Source organism: Cetorhinus maximus, chromosome 4 (assembly GCF_964194155.1).
Source record: "Cetorhinus maximus chromosome 4, sCetMax3.hap1.1, whole genome shotgun sequence".
NCBI classification, from domain to species: Eukaryota; Metazoa; Chordata; class Chondrichthyes; order Lamniformes; family Cetorhinidae; genus Cetorhinus; species Cetorhinus maximus.
In genome coordinates this window covers 69,783,534-69,802,210 of record NC_135882.1, presented here as the reverse complement: position 1 = coordinate 69,802,210, position 18,677 = coordinate 69,783,534, and positions in this window count along the sequence as shown.

The following is an 18,677-nucleotide window of genomic DNA, read 5'->3' as shown; positions in this document are numbered from 1 at the left end:
TGCGATGTTGACCTGGGAAAGCAACCATGGAGATTTCCCCAAACTGATGATTTCAGCATCTAATAACTAAAAGCTGGAGATTGCAATGGGACTGAAGTTCTTCTGAAATTCTGGCATTTGATCAGATAAAGCGTTGTTTGATCTCTTCAGAGCAATGGTATCTAATGTCATATGATTATGAAGACCACTAAATATAGACATGACATTAAATGCAAGGGATTCAGAGCAGAAAGCAAGTGAAACTTTCCTGCACAAAAGGTTGCGAGGCTGTGGAATGCACTACCACAGTTAATGATTGAACCAAAGCTCCACTCCATCACTAATTTCATTGGCAGAGGAAATCCTATTTCCATGTGCAAATGAAGTTACTGCCACACTTTCACTGATGTTATGATTATAGAGTGGGAGCACCTTTGAGGAAGTTCTAATTCTATGTCAGCATTTGAGAATAAGTTACAAAGATGATGGAAGGAAAGGGGGATATGGAAACAGGTGTGCAAAGGGATCAGGACTAATTCTTACGAGAGGGATAAATACCAACAAAGTCTGGTCAGGCTGAACTTTTTTTTACATAGAATTACATAGAACATACATCACAGAAACAGATCATTTGGATCAACTGGTCCATGGTCAATGTTAATATTCCCCAAGCCTCCTCCCACCTCCCTTCATCTTACCCTCTCATTATAATCTTCTATTCCTTTCTCCTTCGTCCATTTTTCTAGCTTCCTTTAAATGCATTTATGCTATTCACTTCAACTTGTCCTTGCAGAAGAATAGAACTAGAGTCAATCTTTACGCATTTTTATATTTATTTACACAGTTATGTGCTACAAGCATATACCTCCTAATCCAACAGGTGCAGTTTTAATTTGTGGCTATTTATACTCTTTTGGGTAGATCAGTAAAATAAAATGAACTAATTAACAAATAAATCAATTAAACAAATGGACAGCCCCTTAAAGAGGCACTGTAACAAAAGACAAAACTTTAAAGAAAACTTATATAATTAAATTAAAATGTTGTTTCAGGACTGATGAAGCACTTCAGCCCCCACACTGCCCACCGGCTGCGTAAGGCCTCAAACATACCAGTGGATACTGCATGCTCCCTCTCCAGAGACACTCGGACACGAACATAGCTATGGAAAAGGGGCAGACAGTTGGGCTGGATGACACCTTCAACTGCCCACTTCCTGCATTGGGTGATGGCCACCTTGGCCAGGCCCAGGAACAAGCTAACAAAGAGGTCCTCCTCTCTGCCTTCCTCCCTCTGCACCAGGTGGCCAAAGATCAGGAGTATGGGGCTGAAGTACATCCAGAACAGCCCCCTCGAACAGTTAAAAAAGGGCTGTAGCCTCGCTTACACTACATAAACATGGAACACAGGTTCCGCTAGGCCATAGAAAATACAGGCAACCTGGGAATGTGTTTATTTATAAGGGCTCAAATTAAACCCAGGAATGAAAGGCTTAACATATGAGGAACGTTTGAGGACTCTGGGTCTATACTCAATGGAGTTTAGAAGGATGAGGGGGGATCTGATTGAAACATACAGAATACTGAAAGGCCTGGATAGAGTGGACGTGGGGAAGATGTTTCCATTAGTAGGAGAGACTAGGACCCGAGGGCACAGCCTCAGAGTAAAGGGAAGACCTTTTAGAACAGAGATGAGGAGAAACTTCTTTAGCCAGAGAGTGGTGAATTTATGGAATTCATTGCCACAGAGGGCTGTGGAGGCCAGGTCATTGAGTGTATTTAAGACCGAGATAGATAGGTACTTGATTGGTAAGGGGATCAAAGGTTACGGGGAGAAGATGGGAGAATGGGGTTGAGAAACTTATCAGCCATGATTGAATGGCGGAGCAGACTCGATGGGCCGAATGGCCTAATTTCTGCTCCTATGTCTTATGGTCTTATAACCCCAGATAATGTCCACCACCTGCATATCATACAACTAACATAGATTTAATGAGGGGAAGGATAAGCCTGGCAATTACAAGCCAGTCAATTTAATGTTGATGGTGAGAAAGCTTTGAGAATAATAACAATAATCCAAGAGAAAATTAACAGCTGCTTGGATGGGTATGGACTAATAAAGGAGAGCCAGAGCACATTTCTTAAGGGCAAAACATATTTGTTGATTGAGTTTTTTGAGGAGGCAACAGAGAGGGTGGATGAGGACAGTGCAGTTGCTGTTGTGTATGTGGACTTTCAAAAAGGTATTTGATAAAATATCAAAGAAAAGGCTTGTTAACAAAAAAGCCTATGGGATAAAATGGCCAGAAGCAGCATGGATACAAAATTGGCTAAAGGTTAGAAAACAGAGTTGCGGTGAATGGCTGTTTCTTAGACACGAGGGAGGTATACAGCGGTGTTCCCCCGGTTTCAGTACTGAGACCACTGCTGTTTATGATATATATTAATGGCATGAGATACGGGGCACAATTTTGAAATTTGTAGCGACTCAAACTTGTAAGTGTAGTTACCAGTGAGGAAGAGAGTATTAGACTTCAAAAGGATTTAGACATGCTGATAGAATGGGTGGACAATGGCAATGAAATTCAACAGGGAAAAGTGTGAAGTGATATATTGTGGTAGGAAGAATGAGAAGAGACAATACAAGTTAAATGGTACAATTTTAATGGGGATATAAGGACAGAGAGATCTGGAGGGTGTTTGTGCGCAAATCTCTGAAGGTGACAGGACAGATTTGAGGCTTAGAGCACAAAAGTCAGGAATTTATGCTATATAAAACACAAGTTCAGCCTCAGCTGGAGCATCACGTCCATTTCTGATGTGAAGACTTTGGAGGAGATTTACTCAAACAGTTCCAGCAATTACAGTTACTGGGATAGAATGGCTGAAGGGTCAACAACCCAAGGGTACAGATTTAAGGTGATTGGTAAACTACCTGACATATTGTTTTTAAAAAATAAATCATTAGGATTTGGAATGCATTGGCTGATTGGATGGTGAAAACAAAGTCAATAGTCATTTTTAGAAGGGAATTGGATAAATACTTGAAGGAGAAAAAATTGTTGTGGGATGTGGGGAAAGTGCAGAGGAGTTGGATGAACTGGATTGCTCTTCGAAAGAGCTGGCACAGACTCAATGGGCTGAATGGATTTGTCCTGTGTTGTACTATTATTTTATCCCATTTCCCTTTTATTTTCTCTGCTCGAAGGAGAGAAACCCAGTTTCTTTTTGAGTCTCTATGAAAGTGAAGCGTTTCATCCTTGGCACCGTTCTAACAAATTTCCTCTCCACCCTCTCTCGACATCCATCCTAAAATGTGCTAGCCAGAATAGAACACAATGCTTCATCTGGGACCTAACCTGTGTTTCTGAAGCTTTAGCATGACTTCCCTGCTTTTACATTCCACGGCCAGAATTTTACTGGGCCACTTGGAATGAGTTCAGAGGTGGGAGGGTCGAGGCCAAAAAAAATGGGAGCAGGATGTATTTGCCCGAAGGTTTGATGACTTTACATTGCATCTGGATTTTACCAATGGTGACGAAATGAAGGATGGACTTTGCACATTGAGCTGGCGGGACAGCAATTAAGGTATTTAACAGGCTAAATAACTAGAATTTTACAACTCGTTTTGGATTTTCCTGATGGCACACGAGAACCTTGGGGCTTCAGAGCCTCATCAGATTAAAGGAGGCAATAAGGAGGCAGAAACTCAGTACTGGCTCTCTCCGGCAGCAATCCAGTGAGCCAGCATGTGGTGGCAGGGAGGGTGGTGCACATAGGGCATTGCCAGATGTTGGCAGAAGTGGGGGAAAAGGCACTGAGGGGGGAGGTGCTGCCAGCGTCACATGGATGCAATGGCACTGGCTTCAAAAAAGCAAAGGGCAGAATCATCCCAGAATTGATTTAAGTGCGGTAGCGGGCGGGAAAAAGGACGTTTTACCCGCCGCCCTCAATGTCGGCTATTCACGCCTTATTGTCCCAGTCTCAGCACGTCTCTCCTCATTAATAACGCATTCCTGGGAAACAGGCTGGGCGGCCTCTGATTCGCCCGCCCTGCCTTCACCTCAGGCCTCCAGTGAATCAGGTGCCATGTTTAAAGGGCACCCCTGGACTGAGCTAGCACTCTTCAAGGGTTGGGAAGCTGCTGGAAACTGATGCCTGCAAAAAGGGAGGGAACATGCAGCCCCCAAATTTAGCAAAGCCTCCCTTGAGTGCCTACTGGGTGCAGTGGAGGACTGCTACGATGTCCTCTACCTCCGCTCTGGGCGAAGACCACCAAGCAAGATCATCGGTCCAGCTGGGAGGTGGTGGCAGCAGTGTTCAGCGCCAATGCCCTGCAAAAGCGGACAGCCACCCAGTGCCAAAAGAGGATGAATGATCTCCGTTCTGCCAGGGTAAATCACTCTTCTCATTACTCTCAACTCACACGCTCACAAGCCTATCACACATCCACAGAGATCTCACAGCTCAAGGGACCACACCATTAACTCACACACACACCTTCATCAGGCTCAAATCCTCTGGAGCTCGCGTCCTCATCCTGTCCATGGCTTCGCTTATCACACAAACATTCTATGCAGTGCCATGGACCCTGCTCACACTCTCTCCATCTGTTTTCTTGCAGGAGAAGCTGGCTCACAACAGCAGGGGGAGGTCCCAGACCGGGGTGAAGTGTCCCACATTAGACCCCTCACTCACTTTGAGGAGTGTGCCATTGCGCTGACTGGTGACGTGGACCGTGCCTGCGGCAATGGTGAGGTCAGCGGCGAACAAACACGTGAGGATTGTTCACCGCATCATCGCTCTCTTAACGCAACTGTGAGTGCTTTCTCTCCTGCTTTTGACTTTGCTGCCATGCACTAATTATTTCCACTTTGCTTCACAGGGAGCTCTGCCAAGTGACCACACCCTCAGCCAGCCAGTCCCTCAGCTCCATCCAGGTCTTCACCTCCAGCCAAAAGGACTCCTCCTTTATTGAAGAGCTGGAAATAAGCAGCCTGGGCAACCTGTCACAGCACTTACCCACATCCTCCACTAGCACAGAGATACACACCTCGGTGAGACCTAGATCTACAGCAGGCTTTGGTTCACAATCTGGTGATTCTTGCATAGATACGTGTCCGCAGCGGGAAGAGGCAGGTTCAACCGAGCTCCCCTACACTCGGAGGACTGCTGGGGAAGAGGCATCTGTGAGGTCCGAGTCAGATGATGAGCCTCTGGATTTGGCCTTCCAACTGATCGTGGAGAGTCAGCAGAAGGTGGGGTAACATCACGCAGAGCTGTTGGAAGCCCTCAACAGAGTGGCATGTGAGTCGGAAGCGTCCACCTGCTCTCTGATGAAGTGGTGCCCACATGTGAGCATATTGAGGTCTCCATGGGAAGGATGGCAGATGGAGACCCTGGTTCAGAAGAATACAGAGATGCGTGCAGACTTGCACTCCATCACGGTTGCCATGGGTGAGTTCCTGCAGTGGCAACACGAGAGGGAATGGGGCACCTCAATGTCCCTCCAGGTGCCCCTTCCCCTCAAGGAGTCAGGCCGAGGCCCTTGGGCACCCCAAGGAGAAGGAGCGATCATCCACTCAGGAATCTCAGAGACTGTCCTCTCCCCCCAAGTCTCCTTTGCCTGTGACCCCCCTCAAACTCATCCTCTGTCACCGCAGAGGGAGCAGCTGTCCCACAGGAGTACAGCCAGAGCAAGCAGGGGCCCTCAAGGCCTTGGCTTTCTGGAGCACCTATGGCTATGTCATCAGAAGCAACAGGGCCAACCATTGCACAGGCTGTCTCCATCCCTCCTGTGGTTATCAAGGCAGCACCTAGAAGAATTAGTAGGCCTAGAAAAGTTAAGAATTTCTGATCACAAGTGGTTGTACTTGTCACTTTATAATTTGAAAATATATTCACTTTCACTGAGTAATGTGTAATGGTATCTTTCAGCTTCATTTACAAGTTTTGTGAGTCCTCCCCCTGTATCCACCCACCCCCACACCCCACTAGCAGTTCAGCTGTATGCAGTTGGACCACAAGTGATTCTGGAGGGAGAGGTATGTGTGTGGCAGGGCCTTTCAGAGCTTTGTGCAAGCACTCTCCCACACATGTGGAGCCCCCTCCCCCATTGCACTTATCTCAATGTCCCAAGCATTTTCAATGCTGCCTGCCAGGGTTCTCTTTCAGTTGTCTGTCTGAGCTGACCTGCATCTCTGCCCACCCAATGATTGCACTCCCATGCAGCATCTGTGCTGGCCAACATGAGGCTCCGCTCACTTTCGATTTCAAAAGCATGGTTATAGTGAGGTTTGTTTTCAGCTTTCCCCTCCCCCAATAACCCATGTCCTTCCACCTTCTCACTGTCACCTGCCAACCAGAACCCTTTTCTTTCCAGGATGTCCAGGTGAATGTGCACATTCCCTATCTTCCCAAGAATCCCATCCCCATCCGCATTGACCTCCCCGACCTCCTTCTTCCCACCCCCAGGGTCCATGTCTGCCCCCAAGTCCTCACCAACCACCCTCATTGTGCCTGCTACTGCCACCATTGCACACTCACCCTCCCAAACTTCCAGCTCACTCTGCCTCCTCTCAAACCCACCATTCCCTTCTAGCACGTCCACCCTCAGTTTGTTCCCCAGGAGGCAGTCATTGACTCCACAGACCCCTCCCTTGCACGTTCACCTGGACATCCCCCCCTTACTCGATCCTCCAACCTTACTCCCTCCTCCCCCTGGACTCCATCCTCCCCCTTGACTTCTTCCCCCCTCTGAACTCCTTCCTCCCCCTAGACTCATTCCACCCTTCGAACTCCTTCCTACCTCAGACTCCTTCCTCCTCCTGGACCCCTTCCCCCCCTCACAAACTCTTCCCTCCTCCTCTGAACTTCTTCCCCTACTGAGGTCCTGCCCTCCCTCTAAATTCCTTCCACCCTCTGACCTCCTTTCCTTATGCCTCCCCCCTCACACCTACCTCCCCAGTTGCCGTATTCTCCCGGTTACACCCTCCACCCCACACACCCACCGCACGTCTCAACCTCACCCCAATGACACCCTCATTCCACTGCTCCCAACCTCATCTCCCCTGACACTTTTGTTTCCCCCCTCCCAACCTCATCTCTGACACCTTTGTTCCCTCGCCCCCCAACCTCACACCCCCCTTGTACACCTTCCTCTCCCAGTCAGACCTAGAGCTTCCTCTTCCTCCCCAAACCCGGTACACATTCCTCTCCTACTCACTGCTGGACCTTCCTTTCCCCCAAGGATCATCTGTAACAGCCCATGGCCAAGATTGTGATTTTCTAAAGCAGACCCCCTCTGTCCCCCACCTTGAGGCCCCCTTAATGGAGACCTCCTACCTTCCATAAGTTGCTTCGTGGCAGAGCCATGTCCATGAAAATCCACCCAGCATGTGAAGCACATGTTCCTCCAGGCTCCAGTAGCTGTCGGGTTCCAGGATCTTCTGCTTCTCGGATGTCTGCGATGTGAGCAAGGCCCGAACGGTAAGTCTTGACTTCTGCACATCACACTTGTCCAGATGTGTTCTGGGCTGACGTGTTTTTACGCCAACGTGGGTGGTAAATTTGATATGGAGGGATGATTCTGGCGAGCAGGTCTTATAATTAGATCCAGGTGTATTAAAATGACTTTCCCAATGTGCAGTGGCAGGAAACGTGGCCTGCAATTGATGGGTGGAGCAAATGGATGGTTTCATGACGGTGTGAAACCAATTTTTGGCCATCCTGCCATATTGTCCGCTCACACCCACCATGACGCCCGTTGCAATAGGGCCAGAAAATTCTGGCCTAAAGAAACAACTCGGTGGGGGGGTGGGGGGATGGGGGGGCTGCATCTGGATGGAAGGCCTAAAACTAGGAGAGAGGCCACCTCTCCTACCTCATCCATCCAGTCTTCAGGGCCTAGAGGAGGAGGTGGGGAGGAAGGTCCAGGCACTGGCGGTCTCATATCAGGAACCTCAGGACCAGCAGGAGGGCTAACTTCAGGTTGGGCATGCTGGAGAAGGACGCAGATGGGCATGCCAGCAGACACCTGCACACAATTGTCTATCCCCAGGAGAGGACATACGATTCAAGGCTGAATTAACTCCAGATATCTGAGTGGCATAACAGAATCGAAACTTAACACCTACATACTGTAATCGCCCGTGAACCCCAGGTGCAGCTAGGTGCTCTTCTCAATCCTCTTACTCCTACGAGGTGCTCTCCTGCAATTGTGGCTGAGATGGAGACAGGCTGCTGACCTTGCTGCCCCGTGGTTTGGGATGATCTTGGCAGCTGTCCTTTTGCTGCCTGAAGCCTGACAGGTCGGACCCTCCACTGCTTATGTGGCTACTGAAGTCACTGCCAGGGGGCTGTGGAGCTTCTGCACACACCTGGAAAGCCCTGAAGGAACCCCCAGAAGCAGAAGGCAGTCACACCTCCTACCCAGCAAAGATAGGCTGGAAAATGAGTTCATAGAGTGTATGCAGGACAAATTTCTTAGAGCAGTACATTCTGAGCCAACCAGGGAGCAAGCTATTCTAGACCTGGTAATGAGCAATGAGACAAGATTAATCAATAACCTCATGGTAAGGGAGCCTTAGGTGACAATGATTATAACATGATACAATTACATGTTCAGTTTGAAGGAGTGAAGTGTGGGTCTAAGGCTAGTGTTTTAAATCTGAATAAAGGTACGAAAGCAGAGCTAGCTAAAGTGACCTGAGAAACTGGGTTAAAAGGTAGGACAGTAGAGATGCAGTGGCAGACTTAATAAAGGGATATTTAATAACTCTCAGCAAAGATTTATCCCAATAAGGAAGAAAGACTCTTTGAGAGGGATTCATCATCAGTGGCTGAATAAAGAAGTTAAGGATTGCAATAAATTGAAAGAAACACTGTACAAATCTGCAAAGATTAGTGGTAGGTCAGAAGGTTGGTCGGATTTTGAGAACCTTCAAAGAATGATTCAAAACTAATAAGGAGGGAGAAAGTGGAGTACCTGACAAAACTAGCTAATAATATAAAAACAGATAGTAAGCGTTTCTACTAGCATTTAAATAGAAAAAGAGTAATTAAATCTAGTGTTGGTCCTCCAGAAAATGACTCTAGGGAATTGATAATAAAAACAAAGAAGGCGGAGGTGTTGAACAAGTATTTTGTGTCTGTCTTCACTGTAAAAGACTTAGAAAGCTTCCCAAAGATACTTGAAAATCAATAGGTGAAAGGGAGGGAGGAATTTAAAACAATCACCATCACTGTGGAAAAGATGCTGGAAAAATGATTCGACCTGAGGGCTGACAAGTCCCCAGGATCAGATGGCCTGCATCCTAGGGTCTTAAAAGAAGTGGCTGCAGAGAGGGTAGATGCATTGGATATAATCTTCCAAAATTCCCTAGATTCTGGAAAGGTCTCAGTGGATTAGAAAATAGCTAATGTAACATATTTATTCATGAAAGGAGGGAGACAGAAAGCAGGAAACTACAGGCCAGTTAGCCCAATATCTGTCATAAGGAAATTGCTAGAATCCATTGTTAAGGAGGTTATAGCAGGATACTTAGAAAATCAAAAAGTGATCAGGCAGAGTCAGCATGGCTTTGTGAAAGGGAAATGATGTTTAACTAATTTATTTGAGTTTTTTGAGGAAGTAACAAGTAAGGTGGATAAAGGGGAACTCTCAGATGTGGTGTACTTGGATTTCCAGAAGGTATTTAATATGATGCCACATCAAAGTTACTACACAAGAGAACATGGTGAAGGGGGTGGGGGGATGGGGACATATTAGCATGGATAAAGGATTGGTTAGCTAACAGGAAGCAGAAAGTAGAGATAAATGGGTATTTTTCGGGTTGGCGAGCTGTAACTAGTGGAGTGCCAGAGGGATCAGTGCTGGGGCCTCGGCTATTTATCATCTATATCAGTGATTTGGATGAAGAGATTGAATGTACGGTAGCTAAATTTGCTGATGTAACCAAGATAGGTAGGAAAGTAAGTTGTCAAGAGGGGGTAGAGAGTCTCCAAAGGGATATAGACAGGTTAAAAGAGTGGGTAAATAATTGGTAGGTGGAGTATAATGTGGGAAAATGTGAACTTGTCCGCTTTGGCAGGAAGAACTGAAAAAACAGTATACTATTTAAATAGGGGGAGATTGCAGAAGGTAAATGGAATGTTGGCATTTATTGCAAAGGGAATGGAATATAAAAGTCGGGATGTTTTACTGCAGCTGTACAGGGCATTGGTGAGACCACATCTGGGCCAGTATTTTATGGCCCCGCCGCAACGTGTCTCTTCCCAGCAGATGCGGCAAAGCTATTTAAATCTCCATTCAGTTCGGCAGGACTGTAATATCCCACGGGTGAGAGGGACCGTAAAATCCTGGCCGTGGAAGACTAAGTTTCGGTCTCCTTAATTGCATTAGAAGCAGTACAGAAAAAGTCCACTTGACTCATTCCTGGGATGAAGGGCTTATTCTATGAAGAAAGGTTGAAAAGGTTGGGCCTTTACCCATTGGAGTTTAGAAGAGTAAGAGGTGACCTTACTGAAACATATAAGATCCTGAGGGAACTTGATAAGGTAGATACCAGGATGATGCTTCCACATGTGGGAGTGACAAGAACTTGGGGACATAGATTAAGAGTAAGGGGTCTCCCTTTTAAGACTGATGAGAATTTATTTTTCTCTCAGAGGGTCATTAGTATGTGGAATTCTCTTCCCCAGAGAGCAGTGGAGGCTGAGTCATTGAATTTATTCCAGGCAGTGTTGGATTGATTTTTGATGGATAACGGAGCCAAAGGTTATGGGGGTCAGACAGGAAAGTGGAATTGAGACCACAGCCAGATCAGCCATAATCTGATTGAATGGCGGAGCAAGCTTGAAGGGCTGATTGGCCTACTCGTAAGTCCAATGTTCCTATGCACACTTGTACCTCCCTGCTGACCTGAGAAGGACCAACACCTGGTAGAGACACCAAGCGCCTCAACCCCTCTTGCCTTGCCACTACTACATTGAGCACATGGACAAGGTGATGAAATGCAGGTCTCCCTGCATCTCCAACATCTACTGACTGGTCTGTTGGATCAGGCTCTCCATAGGGTTACTAATCTCTTCATGGAGGAAGCCAATTATGCACATGCCGGAGACATGGCAGCACTCATGGCCTGGATGGATTCCTCCATTGTCTGTGGAAGTATATACATTGATTCTAGAATCTCCGCCAGATGTTCTCTTGCAGTTGCCTTGTCACATCCAACTCCAAAAGTACATCATTCACCTCGTATCATTGATCTTGGTTGTCACAGCTCAGGAATATCTGTGATGTGCTCAGCAGATTGTGACACTGACTCTAATCCTAAATGAATACTCACTGCACTGGTGGAGAGTGTGGGAGAATGATGTGACGGTGATCCCTCCTCCTCCTCAGACATGGCCAGTTGGCCCCTAGTTTCTTATGCTCTTCGTCCTTCACTATGCCTCTGACCTAAATGAGAGGATAGAAACATTTAAGTGTTAAGGGCCCCATCTTCACACCCCAACTGCACCTGACATGAAGCTTCATGTGTCCAGTGGTAGACACATGGCCTTGTGCGTGCCAGATGTACCTTTGTGCCACTGCAATTGTTCACTCTTGGGTTGGCATTCCTGTCTCACCATCAATCACATGGCAGCCATGGGGCCCTGCCATTTACATGGCCTCCTCCTCCTCCTCCTTTGGAATCAGACTCTGGAGATACGGCGCCCCTCCACCAGTCCTGATGCTTTCCTGACTGTCCTCTGCCCGTTTCTCTGGCAAGCACAAGAAAGAAGACTGTTCATTTCCCCTGGAGACAAGCACAATGTCTATGCTTCTAGCAACCAAATCGCCCATGATAGGGGTACATGAATGCCTCCTACATACGGCCATTCTCAAATGATCTTGTAGAGGTCAGAAATGACAGACAGTCACCTCTTATCAAGGTGCAGCCACGCCTCTGACAGGATATGCTGCCTGACCCCTTTGCCACCAACTGGGTGTTCACTCCCTCTTCACCAAACACACCCTCTTACGTTGCCACCTGCAAGCCCTAAAGAGTAGGGAGGTTTGGAATACTCGCCTTGGTGGACCGAAAGAGGTTGTTGACACATTTGCAGTGCTTTATTCAGGTTCTTTAGGTAACCCCATGGCTCCTGACAGCCTCTGCAATCTCCCTCCAGGCTTGCTTGGTCAGGTGGGCTGGTCTCCTCTTCCTGTCCCTTGGGAAGAGGATCTCTTGCCTTGCCCTTGCAGCCTGGAGGAGAGCCTATAGCAAGGCATTGCTGAACCATGGGGACACCTGGGATCTCCCTTCCACCATTCTTGCTGCAGGTTTCTAGTCAGCTCCTTGGTTGGAGGCTGCAGTCAAACAGCATAATGTAGTTTGGAGACAGCATTCAGGAAAAAGGATGCAGCCTTATGTCTCTATAACCCAAGGCTCCAGGGAGGATTCTTAAAAGTCTCCTTAACTTGTCCTGCTACCTTCAAAGATTTATGTACATAAAACCCCAGGTCTCTCAAAAAGAAACACTGGACCAGGGGTAGGCATTTAGTCTCTCAGGCCTTTCCTGCCACTCAATGAGATCATGGCTGATTTGCCAGCTATTTCACATACCCATTTTGGGCCCATGCCACTTAATATCTTTCACTCACAAAAATCCATTAATCACAGATTTAAAATTAACAATTGCCATTTGCAGAAGAGAGTTCCAAATTTCTACCACCCTTTTGTGTGTAGAAATGATTCTGAATTTTACTTCTGATAGGCCTAGCTGTAATTTTTAGACCCTGCCTTAGTCCTAGACTCCACAATCAGCATAAATAGTTTATTTCTATCTGTTCCCTTTAGTATCTTGGAAACTTCGATCAAATCAGAGCTTAACCTGTTAAGTTCCAAGGAAAACATCACTATTTGTGGGATAAATGGTTAACACATGGGATATGCTAACGTATGACATAGATGATGATGTAACACTGAAATCAATCAGTCATGTGTTAGATTCTTGAGAGAGAGATTGGAATCATGCCCTAGAGCTATGTGCCGAATCTGTAACCTGTTTAAAAGATTTACTAATAAACAAGTGTTAAGCAGGTACTAAAGTACGTCTACAATCTGTCTAAGAACCATTACTTTATCTCTACCTTTTAGTCTATTTCGATCCCTACCCCTCACCCCATCCCCACTAGGGCTATCTGTACCTTGCTCGTCCTGCTTTCTACTCTTAATTAGCACTTTCCTTTAGATAATATCACCACCTTCAACACCTCTTTTTCCTTTTGTCTGTGACATCATCCACCTATCACTGGCCCTCTATCCAGCTCTTCTTGTCCCACCGCCACCCCCCACCCCCTCAAACCAGATTATATTTCACCTCTCTTCTATTTTTACTTAGTTCTGTTGAAGGGTCATTCGGACTCGAAACGTTAACTGTGCTCCTATCTGCAGATGCTGCCAGACCTGCTGAGTTTTTCCAGATATTTTTGTTTTTGTTTTGGATTTCCAGCATCCGCAGTTTTTTGCTTTTGTTTAAGAACCAAGTTCCATGCCAAGAGTCCAAAATAGAAGGACGCAATCTCAGAACATGGTGGCAGCGGTGGGATATTGTAAAATATACATCGCTGTTATTGAATAACCACAGAGAGAAGAAACTTTTGAAAACAGCTTGAGAAATTCCAGTTGTAGAAGGAGGCACATTGGAGAGAGGTAACAATGACCATACCTAGTGAGCAGTCCCTGCCCTTGCCCCACCTTTTGACTGCCTTGAGGGCCCGCAGAGAAGCCAGCACTGGGGGTTATGGAAATGCCATTTTGTCCGGTACTGGGCAGCATCAGGTCTTCACGAGAAAGAGCCAAAGCTTCATGTTTGAAGCTTTCTTTATCCAGTAGGTCCAGTAGCAGATGCTGTTCTCCTAAGGCAGGTTGTGCAGGAATCCACTGAGGATTTTGGTTCCATTATTAAAGCCTTTGACACCTATTTTAGCCCGAAGCAAAATTTAGTAATTAAACAAGCACATTTTAACCATCACTCACAATGACCTGGGGAAAATCAATTGAATTAGCCCTAACCAACCTATATTGCCGAGCTAGTTCTTGTGGATATGGGCACTGAAGGACGAGCTAACCCATGATCGCATAGTCATGGGTGTTTGGGAGGAGAAACTCTTCGACTTTCTGCAGACCAAAGACGATCTTACGTTGGGTCAGGTGGTCCAGTATGCGAGGCAGTCTGAGCCTTGAGCATTTAATCAGGCTATAATTCATGGCAACACTGAGGCTTCACATGACTCCGTAAATTAGGTAGGTCCATGGGCAGTGGCTCCAGCCATATGAAAGCCTGCCAAACAAACCGATAGGGCAGGAAACTCCACACTGGCAGCCAGTTTGAGATGCTTGCGGTGTGGTGCAAAAACCCAGCATAGACACCAGGGCTGCCCAGCAGGGAATGGGGAATGCTTCTAGTGTGGCAAAATTGGACATTTTAAGCACTTCTGCAAATCCATCAATTTTAATCAAAGTCGCAGACCAGCAAGTATTTGTGAAACACATTCCTTCCAAGAAATGGAAAGTCAAGAAAACGATGGCCCTACAGAGTTCCTAAGGAAAGTTGATAGTCTTAACCCAGATTCCTGGTCAGGTACAGCCCAAGTTCAAAGCTTCGATACTTCTTTTAAAATTGACGCTGAAGCTGCTGTATTTATATAAGACACTTGTTAGACCGCAGCTGGAGTATTGTGTATAGTTCTGGGTGCCACATTATAGAAAATATGTGAATACATTGGAGAGAGTGCAAAACAGGTTTACAAGAATGGTTCCAGAGATGAGAAACTTCAGTTACGAAGATAGATTGAAGAGGTTGGGATTGTTCTCCTTGGAGAGAAGAAGGTCAAGAGGAGATTTGATCAAGATGTTCAAAATCATGAGGGTGCTTGACAGAGTAGATAGAGAGAAGCTGTTCCCGCTCGTAAAAGGATCAAGAATGAGAGGGCACAGATTTAAAGTGATTTGCAAAAGAAGCAAATGTGATGTGAAAAAAAACGTCACGCAATGAGTGGTTCAGGCCTGGAATGCACTGCCTGGAAGTGTGGTAGAGGTAGGTTCAATCAAGGCATTCAAGGGGGCATTAGATGATTATTTGAATGTGCAGGGGTACGCTGAAAAGGTAGGGCAATGGCACTAGGTCATAATGCTCATTTGGAGAGCCGTTGCAGATATGATGGGCCGAATGGCCTCCTTCGGTGCCGTTAAAATTCTGTGATTCTGTGATATAAGCAGATGAGCTCGACTGGCCTCAGCCATGACCCCGACTGGCCTCAGCCATGACCCATTATCCATCAGACATCAAGTTCCAAGTTCCAAGGGGCAACAGATCATTGATTCTCTCTACGTTCTTCACAATCAGTGCACATCCTTATTGCGTGGTGATGTGATATACTTCTAGGATCCTGGAAAAATGGATGATCTTCATCATTTGAAAGACTCACTGTCTTTCATGCAACAGTCTTCAACCTTTTGTTTAGAAGCAGTGGAAATTGAACCTCCAGAAGCTGAGAAAGTTTATACATTTAGCAGTAAGTTCCTTTCTTTCACAGAGACACCATCTACTAGACCCCAGGCAGACAAAGAAGCTATGAATCTCTCAGTTCTTCACCAAGTAAGGCCAGAGGTGGAGGATACAGAAGCACTGCCGCAGACGGTAACCATCCCCATGAAGACAAGTTGGACCTGAATTGGCTCTTCCTCGAGAGTGATGAGGAAGGACCCCTTGCATTACTGAGTGACCTCTTAGAGGTTGAGGTCCTAGAGACTAATTAATCTTTCCTGCTGATGGATGCACCACATGAAGTCTCTGCTGTCTTTTTAGAAGAATCAGTTGTGTTTCGAGGCTGAGCAGCATTCAGATTTTGGTTCACTGAACCTACCGATGTATTGACTACTTTTATCTCTTTATCTTTAGAGAGAATGTTTTGCCAGAGTCCAGGTCAGCATCTATAGAAGATCACACTGCTAAAGATTTGGTACCTTCCCAGGGTGAAAGCCAATTGGCACCCATATTTCAGCCCCAATAAAAGCCGTCCTCTCTTCAGAGCTGGAGGTCAGCATGGAAGCTGTGGTAGAATATCTAGCACTTCTGAAGCTGCAGAATCCTTGACAGTAATCTTGTCCCAGAGTTGATTATCTACAGGGAATTCCTCACATTACAGAAGATGAGGCTGTCTTATCTCCATATCCTCAGCACTCTTCTCGGCAATAAGCAGCATGGAGCAGCTTCGTACATAGAAAAGTGTGGCTCTCTTCCCACTGCCTACAGAAAGTGGACATTTCTCCCGAAATATCATTTGGAAATCTTCGCTTCTTCTTTTCCTGAAAGGTTTACTGGAATTTTGTTGTTTTTTTCCTTGCCCGTAAAGTTCATTGAAATCTCAGATCTTCAATGCCTTTTCAGTCTTTGATACAGCAGTGGATGATACAGATGTGGCAATCCTTCCTGGAGTTGAAGATCATTCATCTTCTGAAGCTTCTTCCTAGAGTCCTTCGAGGGAGCAACAAGTTCCTCAGCGTGTCCTGAGTTCTTCTCTGCTAGTCTCAGAGCGTCCAAAGGTCGATTTTCTTCAGCCTTTTCTTCTAAATCAGCTCTTTGTTGAAAAATCTGCCTTGTCCTTGCAGTTCAGTCATTCTGATACCTACACACAGCTTTCCAGCAATGCTGACAGCAATGATGCTAAAGTGTTGTCTTATTCTGCAGATGATGATGTCCTGCCAGATGCAGAAGAAAACCCTTATGTCTCCAAGCTGTCTTCCTGAGGATGAGGATGCTGTAAGGGATGGAATCCCCCAGCACTGTGACTTGGGGAAGGGAAGAGTAAGAGTTAGAGTAGAGTGGAATCTTTACTTATGAAAAAGGGAGTTACAGAAATGTAAAGTAAATAATTAAATACATAGGCCAGAATTTTGCACTCACTAAGCACGTGCACGGTAGACACAAACGGTCGTGAAATGGGGTGTGATGAGGTTGGGAGGGTGTCCCAGTGTCATTGCGTCACCTCGCGATATTTTGGTCAGTGGATGCGCGCAGAAATCAGAATCGTACCCGCCAACAGTTAAAGGGCTAATTAAGCCCATTAAAAGAGCAATTGCAAGTGATTTTGAGTGGCTCGTGTGCTTTTATGCTCGGTGCATAGGCCACTCGGCAGGCAGCCTTCACGTTTTTCATGTATTCTATATCCAGGGCAAGATAAAAGGCCAGCAGGATGTTGGTAAGGTGAGTAGTTAGGAGTTCTGCTGATAGTTGTTTGGAGTTGGTTTAGAGATCGTTTCTGGCATTTTTTTGGTGTTTTGGAGAACCTGATTTTTAAGCATTTGCAGAGGCTTTCTGTCAAGAGGTCCCTTCTGTGCAGAAACCTATGCAACCATCTGTACAGAAATGGGGATTGTGTACTCTGGTAGAGAGGGCCAGAAAGGAAAGGAGGCCTGTTGCCCACAGGCACCACCCCAGAGTTGAATCTATGGACCAAGAAGCGCAGCCAGATGGGGTGCAGGGCCAGCAGGAAGTGCACGGCAGGAGGGTCTGGCAATGCAGGCAGAATGTACACCCACCCTCACCACTCCCCCAGCAGTGCTGAGCTGTCTCAGTGCGTGTTTTGCGCTGGCTGGCCAGCCAGTGTGAAATTGTTGTCGGGAGCCAATTGCGGGCAGGAGCGGATTTTGTATCTGCTTCCGGTCCCGCCAATCATGCTCGCCTGACAGGTTAAACGTTCTGGCCATAGTTTCATGTTGTTGTTAAAAAGTAGGATAGCATAATTGGTGAAATTTGTAATATAAAGGGTTAACAGATGGGTTATGCTAGTGTATGACAGATGATGATGTACCAGTGACAGTAGTCAGTCATGTGACTCTCTCTCTCTCTCTCGATAGAGAGAGAGGGATAGAGAGAGAGAGGTTGGAATCATGCCTAAGAGCTACATGTTTACTCTGTAACTTGTTTAGAAGTAGTACTAATAAATAAGTGTTAAGCAGACACCAGAGTAAGTCTACAGCCTAAGAACCAAGTCCCCATGCCTAGAGTCCAAGACAGAAGGACCCAATCTCTGAACATTAGTTTGTGCCCAGGTATTATTATTATTTTCTTTTATTCATTAACGTGATGTGGACTTCGCTGGCTGGTCCAGCATTTATTGCCCTTCCCTAGTTGCCTTTGAGAAGCTGGTGGTGAGCTGCCTTCTTGAATCTCTGCAGTCCATATGGGGTTGGTACACCCACAGTGCTGTTAGGAAGGGAGTTCCAGGATTTTGACCCACTGACAATGAAGGAATGGTGATATATTTCCAAGTCAGGATGGTGAGTGACTTGGAGGGAAACTTCCAGGTGGTGGTTTTCCCATCTATCTGCTGCCCTAGTTCTTCTTGATGGTAGTGGTCGTGGGTTTGGAAGGTGCTATCGAAGGAGCCTTGGTGAATTCCCGCAGTGCATCTTGTAGATGGTACACACTGCTGTTACTGTTTGTCGGTGGTGGAGGGAGTAAATGTGGATGTGGTGCCAATCAAGCGGGCTGCTTTGTCAAGCTTCTTGAGTGTTGTTGGAGTTGCACTCATCCAGGCAAGTGGAGAGTATTCCATCACACTCCTGACTGGTGCCTTGTAGATGGTCAACAGGGTGAACATTGTGCAATCATCAGCGAACATCCCCACTTCTGATCTTATGTTGGAAG